The sequence below is a fragment of the Ptychodera flava genome, chromosome 13 (genome assembly GCF_041260155.1).
Source record: "Ptychodera flava strain L36383 chromosome 13, AS_Pfla_20210202, whole genome shotgun sequence".
Taxonomy (NCBI): Eukaryota; Metazoa; Hemichordata; class Enteropneusta; family Ptychoderidae; genus Ptychodera; species Ptychodera flava.
This window is the reverse complement of record NC_091940.1, coordinates 18,763,133-18,776,202: the sequence shown is the minus strand read 5'-3', so window position 1 is coordinate 18,776,202 and position 13,070 is coordinate 18,763,133.

The following is a 13,070-nucleotide window of genomic DNA, read 5'->3' as shown; positions in this document are numbered from 1 at the left end:
TATACATAGAGTCAGAAATTATTTATGGCATATTTATGATCAGCATCACCTGTTACCTGTTTTAAGAGAATTGATTATCTGTGTACATCAAAAAAACATGCTGTTTTTATGGCATGACGTCACAGCAATGAAAGACGTGTATTTTATTAGAAGAATGAATGTGAGGTTCAAAAGCTGACAAGGACTTTTTAATAATCCATGGTCAGTGAACCATAGGCTGTTTACAATATAGTTGTCTCTGCTACTGTTTGGAAAGGTAGGGAGAAGATTTTGAAATTGGGGTAGCATGAAATTAAAGGTTTTGTTTTTTTCCAGGACCCAATACTTAATGTAGTTTCCAGTCATACTGGCTATTATTTTTGTACACACACAGCAAGACTGCATAAAATGGTGGAATTTTTGTTGGACTTATGACCGCGACCCCCTCATGATTGAATTGTGTATTCCTGAATATTGCTTAATATATTGAAGTGGAGAACTTATAGTTGTTCTTATCACTGAGTACGCACGGATTAGTGTGATGGTATTTTGATCTATGCGTTGAGGTGTGCACAAGATGAACTCTAACAAGGCCCACTAGGTGATAAGAATGGTTTTTTGATTGTCAGAGACATAAGAATTTCATTCCCAAGTGTATAATATACAATTTGTGGTGAAGTATTACGCTACAGTTTGCATGATCTGTATGAGTACAAGTGAACGTCATCATAACACGTTATGATTACAATAATAAAATCTCTCCAGCTCTTTGAAAAAAGTGTCATTTATCATTCTATAGGAAAACTGTCAGCACAGAGCAAGCGTTAATTCTGCTGATCATCTCAGCACACGTTATCTCGCTAGACATTTACAATAGATAAAGTGTAACCTGTCTTAACAGACTCCTCTTTCTGGAACACCTACCTATTAAGGAAAGTTCAAGGCAAAAGTGACAAGCTGAGTAGACTTTTAGAGGTTTCTATAAAGACTGCTTTTACCAGAATGCACCTCGGGGACAGATATTTGGACCCTCCAACCATGGAGGTAGCTACTACCTCCATGCTCCAACTTTTTCAATTGTTTTCCGATCTACCACTTTTGGGGGCTAATTTTAGAGCTCTTGAAGTTAGAAAAATATTGACAGTCCTAGTTTTTTTGAAAATCAGAAATGTTTTTTTTCCACTCAGAATTAACACAAGGATTGCGGCTATTTTGAATTTCAAATATCGGTAATGCTGGGTAATTTGTTCTCTAGGAGTAAACTGTTTACGATGACCCCCTGATTTTTAGCTCACGTGTTCACACACATGGGCTAATGTCGCAGCAATGTCTGTCTGTCTGTCTTTCTGTCTGTCTAGCTGTCTGTTGGCACGATATCTCAAAAACAGCTTATCAGATCAGATTAAAATTTGGTACATAGATTGAGTTCGAGAATGGCAAGAACTGATTAGTTTTGGGTGGGTGTGCCTTGCACTGTTCATGCTCATTTGCATTATTAATGATTTTAGAAAAAAAGAGCCATACATTGAGAACGACTGCACAGCATTGGATGAGATTTGCTACAAATATTGATCACACAAGGATTTATTGGCCATGAAAGACGTAAAGGTGTGACATGAAAGTTCATTGCTAATTTCCATATTTGATGAATTTTCCTAACTAGGGATATATATCTAAATTGACTGAATCAAAATTGACGAAACTTGGTATGTATATTGAAGATACTGTGATTTACAATTACTGAAAGTCGTTAAGCATTTTAATATCAGCCAATTCTTAATTTGCGTATTTGATTAAATTTCCTAATTAGAGTTATATATCTTGATTGTCTTGACCAAACTTGACCAAACTTTCTATGTACATGGAAGATACTATGATACAACATTATTAAAAGTCATTAAGCATTTTTACTTTGGCCAATTTCTAATTTGAATATTTAATAACTTTCCTAAATTGGCAAAACATGGCAAAAATTTAAATTCACAGACAGCCACAATATATACTGAAGCGATATATATCGAAACATGTGAACATTTTCAGTTCATATCTGGTTATTCTTGATTTGGTAAGAGTATGGTTGAAAGTTCCATTGAGGAAAATTTGAGTAGAAGTTTAAGTCTTTCAATTTTGAGACATGGGAATTATTAAAAATCTAATTTCCCACCTCAAAATTTCCTCGCACGTGATTCCAGGATCTTGTCATTAGTACACATTACAAGTAAGAAAGATGCATTATTGAACCGCATACTGTTGAAATATAGTAGTATTCAAATGATAACACTGTTATTTTTGTTCATAATTCTGTATTTGAAAAATAACAAAAACCTATCCTTTAATCCTTCTGAATGGTTTACATGCATGCATAGTCTATTATATATGGTCTCACATATATAATGTATGAATTGACTTGACAAAAGTTGATGAAACTTGCTATGTACATTAAAGGTACTATGATATAACATCATTGAAAGACATTAAGCATTTTCACTTCAGCCCATTCCTAATTTGCATAATTAATGACCTTTCCTAATTAGGGATATTGATCTAAATTGACTCGACCAAAGTTGATGAAAGTTACTATATACATTGAAGATACTATGATACAACATTATTTAAAGTCATTTAGCATTTTCACTTCACTTCAGCCAATTCCTTATTTGTAATCCTAGTTAGGGGTATATACTGGGATTTACTTGATCAAAGTTGGTGAAACATGCAATGTACATTGATGATAATAGGTTAGAACAATATTGAAAGTCATTTCGCGTTTTCATGGCAGCTAATTTGTAATTTGCATATCTAATGAGCTTTCACAGTTTGGCATATAATCCTGAAGGACTTGATGAAAGGCAATTACACTTGCTATATAAAGTGGTGATACAATGACAGCAGCCAAAGAAATGTGGTATTTTTATTTCAGCTAATTACATACATACAACTGCAATATATAATGAAATACGTGAGCATTTTCAGTACGTATCTCGTTATTGAATGATGTTTGTGTGTGTGTGATTTATCAGAGCCTTGTAGTTATGCTACAGGCATGAAATTAACAAACGTGATAAGACAGTAACTTATTAAAGTCTATAAGTAATTACAAGAGTATTTCTTGTTTTATGACTGGTGTGGGTTTTAACGTTGGTCCCTGAACTTGAGATGCAGAAATAAGGGAGCGTTCAGTTTTTACGGCCGGGGGGGGGGGGGCGGCAAAATCTTGTCACCGGTGTTCAAAAAAACATAGACCCACCCTGCATTTTTTGTGAAAAAAAGATGACCCCCCTTTGTCAGAAAAAAAAAATTGATGACCCCCCCTCCCTGAAAAATATCAAAACCCATATGTCAAATTTACCCGCATGGTTTGGATATTAACTCCGGTACGCGGCGCACTTTATTCGTGTAGCAGAGATGCCAGTGCACAAACTTCTCAGCCACATCCATTGAAACGTCTGTTAATTAGGACGACTGTAAGGCAATTTTTAACTTCATTTCCATAGACAACTCATGTCCATGGACATTGTATAAAGTGAACTTTATTGGAGTGGTTCGCCAAAGGCAGCCCTCCGGTTAAAAGGGGTCTTGGGCCATTACGTAAAGTCAACTTTATTCTAGTGGGCCACCAAAGGTGGCACGCCGGTAAAGAGGGTCGATCATGGCTATTGCATAAAGTAGACTTTACTGGACAGGGCCGCTGAAGGCGCGTGGCCATTACCATTATTCAGTGCGTGATCCCAGGGGTCCCTAAAAAATGTTTCTAAAAGAAGCCGCGGCTTCAATTGGGAATTTTATGGTAAGATTGCCGTGGGATATTACATAAAGTAATTTATTGTAGTGGGCCGCCGGAGGCGGCCCGCCGGTAAAGAGGGTCTGCCCGTTAAGAGGGTCATGGGTAATACATAATGTATATTTATTGTAGTGGGCCGCCGAAGGCGGCCCGCCGGTAAAGAGGGTCGATCATGGCCATGGCATAAAGTGAACTTTATTGTTGGTATTATGTTTTTGAAAATGTGGTGACCCCCCCTTTCCTACCAGTGAAAAAGCGATGACACCCCCCCCCCCCTTTGCGGATTCCAAAATTACGATGAACCCCCCCCCCTGGATTTTGCCGCCCCCCCCCGGCCGTAAAAACTGAACGGTCCCTAAACATCTCCCAAATCTCTCCCACAGCACGCAGAAAGGAAAAGAAAAATAACAAGCTGACAGCAGCAGGCTAGCTTGCAGCACAATCTTTATAAAGTCTGCTTGTTAGTCCCCACGGACACCGTCCGGGGGGACTTATAGGTTTGGTCGTGTCCGTGCGTGTGTGCGTGCGTGCGTCCGTGCGTGCGTGCGTGCGTCCGTCCGTGCGTGCGTCCGTCCGTTCACGCAGATATCTCAGAGATGCCCGAAGCGATTTCATTCAAACTTGGTACAAGGATTACTTCATATGTCATACAGATGCACGTCGATTTGTTTTGTGATACGATCCAATATGGCTGCCAGGCGGCCATTTTATTACGATTTTTTCATGTACAGAGCCATAATTCAGGCATGTTTCAAATGATTTTATTCAAAGTTGGTACAAGGACATTGACCAATGTCATAGATATGCACGTCAATTCTTTTTGTGATACGATCCAATATGGCCGCCGTGCGGCCATTTTGTTACGATTTTTTCATGTACAGAGCCATAACTCAGGCATATCTCAACCGATTATATTCAAACTTGGTACAAGGACATTGACCTATGTCATACATATGCACATCAATTTGTTTTGTGATACGATCCAATAGGGCCGCCAGGCGGCCATTTTATTACAATTTTTCATGTACAGAGCCATAACTCAGGCATGTTTCTACAGATTTTATTCAAAGTTGGTACAAGGACATTGACCAATGTCATAGCTATGCACATCAATTTTTTTTGTGATACGATCCAATATGGCCGCCGTGCGGCCATTTTGTTACGATTTTTTCATGTACAGAGCCATAACTCAAGCATATCTCAACCAATTTTATTTCAAAGTTGGTACAAGGACATCAACCTATGTCATATACATGCACATTGACTTGTTTTGTGATACGATCCAATATGGCCGCCGTGTGGCCATTTTATTACGTTTTTTCATGTCCAGAACCATAACTCAGACATGTATCAAGCAAATTTATTCAAAGTTGGTACAAGGAGATTGACCAATGTCATACATATGCATGTTAATTTGTTTTGTGATACGATCCAATATGGCTGCTGTGCGGCCATTTTGTTATGATTTTTTCATGTACAAAGCCATAACTCAGGCATATTTCAACCAATTTTAATCAAAGTTGGTACAAGGACATTGACCTACCGTATATCATACATATGCACATTGATTTGTTTTGTGATTCGATCCATTATGGCCACCATGTGGCCATTTTATTACGATTTTTAGCTCCCATAGCCATATGTATATATGGCAATGGAAGCTATTCTTATAGGCTAGGAAAATGTCTGTATGTATGTATGTCTGTATGTCTGTATGTCTGTATGTCTGTCCGTCAACATCAAAAACTCCAAAACCGCTGCACATTTCATCTTGATATTTGGTGTGTACATGGATGATGGGCTGTAGATGAGATTTTGTTCAAATGAAGTTGTCATTGCCAAAAATATGCAAATTAGTGCCAAAAAAGGCGTTTTTGGTAAAAAATCTCCTTCTTCATAACCGCTGGTCAGACAGCTTTGATATTTGGTATACAGGTCCCTAGGGATAACCCAACTTGGATTTGTTCAAATTGTAATGAAATAAGCCAATCTGTATTTTTAAGGAATTTTTTTGTCATTTTTGGTCAAAAATTTATTTCATCAAAACCGCTCGTCTGACAGCTTTGATATTTGGTATACAGGTCCCTAGGGATAGCCCAACTTGGATTTGTTCAAATTGTAATGAAATAAGCCAATCTGTATTTTTAAGGAATTTTTTTGTCATTTTTGGTCAAAAAATTTATTTCATCAAAACCGCTCGTCTGACAGCTTTGATATTTGGTATACAGGTTCCTACAGGTAAACTAAATATGATATACAGAATATATGATGAAATCTGCAATTTTGTATTTTTGGTGCAATTTTTGCCATTTTTGGTCAAAAAATGTGTTTCTCAAAAACTACTTGTCTGATGCCTTTGATTTTTGGTATACAGGTTCCTGGGGGTTCTCTTAGTGTGATATAGTGAAATTTGATGAAATCTTCAATTTTTGTATTTTTGGGTCAGTTTTTGCCGTTTTTGGTCAAAATATTTGTTTCTCAAAAGTTACTCATGTGATAGCTTTGATATTTGGTATACATTTTTATACATAAATATGATGAAATCATCAATTTTGTATTTTTGCAGCTAATTTTGCCATTTTAGGTCAGGCCATCCTGAAATGAGCTATCAAAGATCTCAACCTTCTTCATCAATACATATGTCACAAAACGTTGCTCTCTTCATAACACAGCAGAGCTCTGTTGACCATTGGGTCGTTTGTTAGCTCCCATAGCCATATGTATATATGTTTACAAGTTCACATTTTGTTGAAATCTCAATAGCCACTGAGCAGATTAGATGAAAAATTAGCATGTAAGTACTTTGGGCTGACCTGAAATGATTGTGCACATCTTGGGTCAGTATCTTGGACTTGCTATTTTTCATGAATTTTTTTGTAATTTTCTCCCATTTTTGGTCAAAAAATCTTCTTCTCTGAAACCACAAGTCTGATTGATTTGAAACTTGGTATGGAAGTGCATAGGAGTGACCTTTCTCAAATCTGGGCAAATCGTGGTGAAATTTGCATATTTGCATTTTTTGGCTATTTTTTTCATTTTTGATCAAAAATTTTTTTTAACTCTGAAACCACACGTCCGATTGAGTTGAAACTTAGTGTAGAGGTTTTTACGGGTGACGTCAGTAAGATTTGATCAAATTCTGGTGAAATTTGTATAATTTTATTTTATTGGGGGAATTGTTTCTATTTGTGATAAAAAAATCTTTTAGCTTGATTTTAGCTTGTTTTGATAACTATATGGGAGCGACCAGTGACATTGTCACTATTTTTTCATGTCCTGAACTACAACTCAGACATGTATCAAGCGAATTTATTCAAAAGTATTTTTATCACAGACCTAATGAAGAGGACTCTATCCTCTCTGACGACCTGTAATCAAAGCACCCATTAACAAGTGGGGACTGTGTCATCAACGATGACTTGTTGTTTTCAGTGTTACGGATGATAATCACAGCCTGGCGCTGGTGATAAGTGTGAAAGCAGGCAATCATCTGAAAGATACCTTGGCTGATAACAGTTCCATATGACTACATGCAGTGCCCCTCATATGTCAACAGTAAATCGCCGCCACGTAGATACAAATTTTACTCTAGCTGGGGAAAAATTTCCATTTCAAATTTATCATAATTTTAAAGCGATATCACTTGTGCTGTTTGTGTAGACATATTTTGTGATGGATTCCAGTTTTGTTGTAATTTTTCATCAGTAGAAATACTTTGGTAAATGTTTACGTGTATTTTTACTAGAACCCGATAGTTCTTTTTTCTTTACTTGACAGACAGACAGACAAACCATGGAGGTGGCACACAGATCTGCTAAATCCATAGACATGACCAACAATCATGTGCCCAATGCATACACCTTACTCAGCGCTAGATATGCCACGAGTCTTTGACCACCACTTCATGACACATATACGTGAACAACTGCAAGTGTATACCGGTAAATGAAGAGAACTGGTTAAAACCGAGTGGTGTGTATAAATTGCTGTGGTGGTTTATTGCTGTCATATCTAAACTTAATAATATACTGAAATTTGGCAAGAAACGCCCAAAATAAAAAAAAGGATTCTGAGCGCTTGTGCGTGCATCACAAATATAGCACTCTTATTTTCAAGTCTCGACCAATCAGATCGCTGTATTTGCCCCATTACTTAGATTTACTATGTTTACTTAGATGATCTCAGTAGGAATCTCTCAATGCTGTCGTTCGGATGTCTTCTTGGCGACAGGGTTAACCATTCAATTTACGCTGACGGTATAGTTATTTTTTCTACCGGAGCTTACGGTCAGCAAATGTTAGTCAATTGTTGTGGCCATTATGGCAGTAAAAACTCGATATTTTTTCATGAGAAAAAGACAGTGTGTATGTTGATTCAACCTGGTGTTCGGAAACTCAAACCAGTTCCAATTTATCTAAATGGTAGACTACTGACTTATGTTAAAGTTTACAAATACCTTGGTCATTTAATATCTTGTGACCTCAAAGACAATGAAGATATTCAGGCACAGACTCGTTTTTTATACGCTAGAGGTAACGCTATCATTCGCGATTTTAAATTTGCTTCTTTGACAGTTAAGTGTCATTTATTTTCTGTTTTTTTTTGTGATATTCCGTACAATTCTTACTTGTGGTGTAATTTTTCTACACGCTAGGAGAGCATTTTCTCAGATATTTCGTAAACTAACGGGTTTTCAATGTAGTCATGTTCAAAGTAATACTCTATTACTTGTTAATCTCCACGTTTTAACCTTTGAAGAAACACGTAGGAAGAAGTCGTACAGTTTTCTGAGCAGATTGCATCTATCTAGTAATGTGATTGTGTCCTCTGTACTGTCCATGTCAATGTTTTCAAATAGTTTGTTATGGAATGTTTGGTGTCAAAGACTATTTCAACTTGTAGTGTTTTTCTTATCTGCTATGGATTATTTTTTATCCGAAATACATAATAATAATAATAATAATAATAATTACTTTGCTGAGTAGCTCACGTGTTCACGCGAGTTAGCAAATGACTGTAGTTACCATAACATGACAAGAATAGCTCATTAGGTTGGATAAAAATCTTGTACACAAAATTCTTTTTCTGGCTTGGCAATTACTGATTGGTGTCTTGAAAACAGTGCCTCTATCATTGGGATGGCCATAGAAAACATTATTTCGGTATATTCAGTCATTCAAGAATTATTGGATATCTACCACACTTTCACAAGACTAAAACTAAATTGCAAGCTTGTAGAAATGCCAAGATGCCGGGGGAAACAAACATGTGTGCAAGCCTGCTATTGAGGGCGCTATTTGTTTTGCATAATGCACTTGTCATAAAAACGCCCACATTTTTCGTAAACAAAGAAATGAAAGCAGTCACAGATTACTATTGATACGCATGAAATCAAGGCTAATATCAAATTATAATTTTCACCATCCTTAAAGATAAGGATCTCCTCGTTAAATTTGCTACATTTTAGATCCAATAAGTGCTTTGAAACCAACCGCCAGGCAACGGTACATATTACATTTACTGAAACACGGGAGCGCATTCAGTACGCATACGATATTGTGAAGTGTATGATCACGGTGTAAGGACTGGCGTATTTACGAAACAATTTGTCAAAAACCGAGACCTAACGGCGAAATGCATCGTATTAATGAAAAATAACTCCTTCAATGACATGTAATTAACTGTTATCAAAGGTACCGACCAGTTTGAAACTAATACTCCACAAATCTTTCATTTTTTATTCCAAAAATGACGAATGACGTTCTTTTTGTAATTTTTCTAGGATTTTCCCTAATTATTTCTATCACAGTTTTGAGGCCACAGGGGCTCCTCAGTGCTAGTCTCCAGTCACTTCTAATGGCAATTGATAATAAAAAGTCTTCCTGGGCCGACTAACTTCAGATAACATTCCACTTTTCACTGCTTGACATGGATATGCTGTCGTTACTAGAAGTCGACCGTCTTCCTTCATGCACTCTACATTCGCATTCTGGAGAGACACAAAACCAAAACTGCTCTCAACCCAAGAGGACATCAATCGACTTCTGCCATCTGTGCCTGTCTTTTTTTGATGACCTTATTGCTTACACGTTCTTACATGCATCACAAAAATCATATAAATACATCAAATTCACGCAAATTTATTTGATTTACTGTGTACGTATCCATTCTGGCCAGTTTGACTGACTTCATCAACTTTAGAAAACTCTCCCTCTTGGATAGCTAGTAATTTTTGAAGAGAATGCTGCGGTAAATTGTTCAATCAAAAACGTTGCATGAACGATTTTAACGGTATACCGATCTTAAATGATCGTGGTTTTTAACTGGCAAAACTGATTGGATAGTTTGCCTACGGGCGTACACTGCCGTTTAAGTCTGCGGCAAGACGTTGGGAGTAACAGGTTCGCGGTATAAACCGAAAACGTTATAAAATTATTTGGGGGAGATCTTCTCAACCGGAAAACACGCCAAGACAAATAGATTGTAGGCCAAAACATCGTTGGACATAGAAAAGGGGTATCTTAGGGTGCCAGTCACAGCTTTCTGAAGTAATTTGACCTCATAGCATCATGTTGAATTGTAAAAAAATTTCAATTTGGGCCCAGCTTTCTGCAATCTTGCCAACATAAGAATTTGTCCCTCTACTTCTCAGATGTACAAAGTCATAAAGCCAAACCACGCAGTGAAGATGTTCTCTAGCTCTGCAATTATTCCGGAGTACGTTCTCTAAAACTACATCAGCGGTGGTTTCCATGTAGCAGAGCGTTTAAATCTGATGCCATAAAGCAGGGAAACCGCTCCGCCGATGAAGGAAGGTGAACTTTGGAATATTTGTCTTGATAGACGATTTATTATACGGTTGCTGTGATATTAATATAGTCCCTTGTTTTCACAATCGGTAAACCAATCATGATATCTGCACGTAGACGTCTGGGTAACTCATTAAAATGGCAGCTGTCTGATTAGTTTTTAAATTAGTCAGAATCAATGTGTATCGAGGAATAATGAATGTTCAAACACCAATTTTAGAATACAGACATTCAATTACCTCACGTCTCTAAAATATCAAAGAATAAAGTTATAATTGCATTGACCAGAACTAATAATGTTATTTACTGGATAAACAATTACTTGCAATAAGAAATAATGTTTTCGGCGATTCCAGTAATTAGCTAGCCCATCAAAATATTGAGTAACTGGAGAAGAAATCTTAAGCTGACACTGATAGAGGTCGAACTGTTAGGCTTCATTGCCATCATGACAGTTTTTCCGTCTCAAATAGAAAATATGGTTATTATTATTGTGATTTTATACATGCTTTCCTTTAGTTCGTCTTGACAATATGATGACAATATGTTTGTGGTGACAACGAGGAGAATGTGAAGGTAAAGTGTGAACATGTTCAAATGGAACGAGTCTTGGTGACAAATATCAGATGCTCCAATTTTCACAATACTTTACTTGTGTATTGCTTGTATGGAGTCACTTTGAAGCTTGTGGAGTAAATAAAGATTTCATTGGTTGTTTGTTTGTTTGTTTGTCTTCGTTGGTTGGTGTGTGTGTGTGTGTGTGTGGGGGGGGGGTTGTTATAATCGAAAATTAAATTGTACTCCGTATAGTTTACAAAGGATATCTCCATAATTTTCAATTTCAAATGTCAGCTAAATTTTTTATGTTACTCGTGTCTCTCTTATCCAATATTTTGCTCTGAGATCGCTAATTTGTATTCTTGACAAAGACAGAAAATGGGACTTTCCTTGACGAAAGTCTGAGCAAAAGCTTACGACTTTGTTTCGAGGCGCGTGCGATTTCAATATTTGGATGGCGTGACTATGGGTTGTGTAAAATGTGGGCCTGAAACGTTGTGGTGATCTTTTGATTTTTGGCTTAGGTCGGGCAACTTTAGGGGGGGTTAGTTTTTTGTATTTTTTATTTGTTTGTGTATTTTTGCCCCTTTTGTGGCCAGAGTTTCTGCAGACATCGGCAATATTTTGAAGTATAGATATTTAATTCTTTACAACATGTACGTCTTTTGGCATTTTTAACGATGAAATTGTAGTAATAAACCAGATGAGATTTGAATGTCAATTATCCGCTCATTTGCATATTTAATGAACTTTCGTAATTAGTGACATAACTCTGAAATTCCTGCACCAAATTTGATGATGTATACATGCAACGAATATTAATCTGATATATCTAATTGTACTGAGAAGTATTGGCAGTGTAAAAGTTAATAAATAGCTCATTTGCATATTTTATGAAGTTTTGTAATTAGTCATATGACTCCAAAATAATTGCACCAAATTTGATGAAATCTGATGCAAATACTGATCCGACAGATATCTAACTGTGTTGTAAAGTATATAGTAGTGTGTAGTAAATAAAGGGTTCATTTGCGTATTCAAAAAACTTTGTAATTATGTATATAACTCTGAAATTAAGGCACCTAATTTGGTGAAACCAGCTACAGATATTGATCTGATAAATATCTGATTGTGCTATGAAACATTGAGCAGTGTCAAATTAATTAAGGATTCATTTGCATATTAAATGAACTTTGTAATTAGTGATAATACTCTAAAATTACAGCATTAAATTTGATGAAACGTGCTTCAGATGTTGATCTGATAGATATCTAACTGTACTGAGAAGCATCCAGCAGTGTCAAGAATAACTCATTTGCATATTTCATGAAGTGTTATAATTAGTCTTATAACTCTGAAATAACTGCATCAAATGTGAATAAATCAGCTGCAGATACTGATCCGATAGATATCTGACTGTGTTGTACAGCATTTAGTAGTGTGAAGTTAATTAAGGGTTCATTTACATATTTAATAATCTTTGTAACTAGGTATATAACTCTGAAATTATGGCACCAAATTCAGTGAAACCTGCTACAGATATATTGAGCTGATAAATATCTAATTGTGCTATGAAACATTGAACAGTGTCAAGTTAATTAAAGGTTCATTTGCATATTTAATGAACTTTGTAATTAGTGATATTACTCTAAAATTACAGCATTAAATTTAATGAAACGTGCTACAAATGTTGATCTCATAGATATCTAATTGTCCCAGGAAGCATTGAGCAGTGTCAACTTAATGAACAGCTCATTTGCATTTTAAATAAAGTTTGTACAAGTGACTTAACTCTGAGAGTACTGTGCGAAAATTGATGAAACCTGCTACATATAGTGATTTAACGGATATTTGATTGTGCTGTGAAGCGTACTACTATTAATGAACCTGTAGTAAAACACGTGAGCCATTCAGTTCACATCTGGGTTTTTTCTGGATAACTG